The following is a 3,485-nucleotide window of genomic DNA, read 5'->3' as shown; positions in this document are numbered from 1 at the left end:
AGCATGGAATTTTACATGTTAATTGGTAGAGGTGATAAACATTACCATTGAAATCTACCTGATTTTATAGACATACACAGGCGGCCAAGGATCCAAGTGCAACCGATTATGACTAGTAATAATCAGATACATAAAGATTAGAGATGCATGAACTAAGATCTCTGTGTTAGTAGCAAAAACAATGAATTTTTCTGCAAGGAACAATATATTCTAAAATGAAATGAAGATCATTTTTTTTAAAGGTTAAAAACTCATTCAATTTTATGTCTTACAGGGCTTATACTGTGTTCAATATTGTATAACTGTATTAATTCAACTGTGAACCTAGAAACTTGCACCCACTTGTGAAAGAGATGTACTCTTGCTCTGGAGTGTGTCATTGAATATGTTAAAGCCGTAGTGAAATTCTTCTAATCATGTAGTTATTAAAAAATTTTAAAAATGTAATGATTAAAAAATAATTCTTTAAAGCATAAAAATTTTCTCCTTAATAATGTGAAAAACATTACCATTGAAATCTACCTGATGACTTTATATTCATGCTCAGATGCCAAGGAGCTCAGAAAGTAACCGACTGTGACTAGTCATAATCAGATATATAGAGATTAGGAACGCATGTGCAAACATTTTAATATCAGTTGCATTAAAAATGAATTTTTCTGTATGAAACTGTATTTTAATAATGAAATGGAGATCTTTTTAAAGGTTAAAAGCTCATTTAATTTTATGTCTTATAGGGTTTATACTGAGTACAATATTGTATAACTGTAATAATTCAACTGTAAACCTAAAAACTGTAAGTCAATTTTGAAAGAGATGCATCTTAGCTCAGGAAATTTTTATTGAATATGTCAATGCTGTTGTAATGAAATGTTTCTTCTAAGTATGTGGTTATTAAATAAATAATTTAAAAAAACATTTCCATATCCATCTTAAGTGACTTGAAATCCTGAATTGTAAAACTTTCTACTCTGCTTGATAGGTTAAACTTCAAAATGAAATCATAGTAAGAAATGAAAAATTAAAATTTTATGCTGACAAAAAAATAAAGGTTCTTTAAAAAAAATTACATACCGATCATTTCAAAATCCTATTTTGAGCATTTATAGAAGTTCCATTAAAAAAATTGTGTTTCAAAGCATCAAATTAATGCACAATACCTAGTTAAAGGTGCAATTGTTGTGGGTAACAACAGAAGATTTAGTAATTCCTCTTAGCTTCTTTTAGGTTAGGGCTCCAGATTTCAACACCAGAAATTCTGGTTACATACAGATTCTACTCTATAATGCCTTAAGTAAAAAGCATTTTTATTTGTATTAAAACCTTATGTTTCATCATTTGATATGTAAATTTACTGTTTGCAACGAGAATATAATTTAAATAAAGGTAATAGGACACTATAATATCAGATTTTACAAATATACGTAATGTTTTAGTTTATGATTTTTAAAGGCCACGTTCATCCTTTACTGGTTTTAAAACAAAACTGCTGTCACATCAAAGCCTTAAACATGTTACCAGTACTTGGGAGGCAGGTATTTTTTGGAATGTTGCCTCATCATGGAATACCACAGAGCATTATCCTTTCTATACTATTTTTCCAGGCCACCACATAGTTAATAAACAATGTACTTTATTCCTAAAACTACAAAACAATTTAGTCAGAGTCTTTCCACATATCTGACATTTCTGTTCCTTTTGGAAAGAATTATACTTTTTTAATGTATCTCAGTGAGGCATATAAAAAATAGGAATTTAAAAAGCATTTGGTAGAATTGGAAAAAAAGCAGTTATTCACAACAGAAAAATAAAACTTTTTAGAATATGTGTGTGTGTGTGTGTGTGTGTGTGTGTGTGTGTGTGTAATGGAATACTATTCAGTCATAAAAAGAATTAAATCCTGCTATTTACAACAAAATAGATAAAAATGGAGATTATTATGCTAGGTAAAATAAGAAGGCACAGAAAGACAAATATCACATGATCTGATTTATATTCAGAATATAAAATATGGAGCGTATAGAAACTGGGAGCAGAGTCACGGTTACTGGAGGCTAGGAAGTGTAGGCAGGTGGGCACAATGGGGAAAGGCTAGCCAACCGATGCTAAGGTATAGTTCTAACAATAATGTACTATACATTGCAGAAATGCTAGATGTGAACCTAAAAATTTACAGCCACTTTTGAAAGAGATGTATCCTTGCTCTGGAATGTTAAACGTTACTGGATATGTTAAAGCTGTAATGAAATGCTTCTTCTAATCATGTTTACTAATTTAAAAAATGTTTTAAAATGCTAGATGTTAGAATCTTGAAAGTACTCACTACAAAGAAATGATAAAGGTTTGAGTAGAGAAGTTTAGAATTATTTAAGCATTATACAGTGTGAAAGGCATCAAAACATCACTTTATCCCATTTATATGAACAGTGTTTACTTTCATGTCAGCTAAAAGTAAATGTACTTAAATTTTAAAAAGAATAGGGTGTAGCTGGAGACCGTGGCCCATATCCACACACACAAACACACACGTGCTTTTGAATTCATTGCTTTTCTTGCTGCTGTGGTAAAAAATCTGACAGAAGGAACTTGGGGAGGAAAAGTTTAATTTGGTTCACAGTTCTGAAGGGATTGCAGTCTATCATAGTCGGGAAGTCATGGAGGGGGCTCCATGATGGTGGTGGTATGTGGTGGAGGCCCCTCAGAACTTGGCAGATAAGGAAGAAGAACCCGAGGCTAAAATTAGGTGCAGGTATAACCTTCAAATCCCCACCCTGGTGGTCTACTTCTGTCAGCCAATCCCCACTTCTTAAAGGCTCTACAACCCTGAAAATAATGCCACAAGCTGGGGACCAAGTTCTCAAATCGTGAGGCTACAGGGGACGTTTCACATACTGAAACCATAGCAGCTATTTAATGGGCCTAAAAAGCCATCCAAATTGGAAGAGGAACTAAGCCCAAATTGGAAGAGGGAAAGCCAGAACACCCTCCTGCCCTTCCTCCTCTGCCTCACAAATCCTATCCTTGGAAAGGCAGTTTCAATAGTATTCATCTCATTGGCTGTTCATCCCAAATGAAAGAGGATGAGCTAACAGGCTCAGATTCTCCTTCCAAAATCACCAGATGGGCAGTTCAATAACTCTGAGGACAGGATGATTAAGTAACATAGAAATAAGTTGATGTCCATATGGAGAGACACATCAGGAGAGATTCATCCCCTAAATACTCCTTGGAAAGATTATAGCCTAGTATGTCACACATCAAGAGTTGGAGGCCATAGTTTCTATTTTTATTGTATAACTTAAAGAAGACAGGAGGTTCCATCCTGCATGATGAATCCACCTCTGGGGGCCTTCTTAGAGTACACAGTAAACAAGTGTGCCCTCGGTGGGTAGGGATATTGAGAACATATGCATTCTCTGTGGTCAGAAGGACCTGAATGAATTGGCAATGTCTACCAAAAGTAAGCATGGGAAGTTGATGTCTGA

The sequence above is a fragment of the Nannospalax galili genome, unplaced genomic scaffold (assembly GCF_000622305.1).
Source record: "Nannospalax galili isolate Female #2095 unplaced genomic scaffold, S.galili_v1.0 scaffold1095, whole genome shotgun sequence".
Lineage (NCBI taxonomy): Eukaryota > Metazoa > Chordata > Mammalia > Rodentia > Spalacidae > Nannospalax > Nannospalax galili.
Note: the sequence above shows the minus strand (reverse complement) of the source record.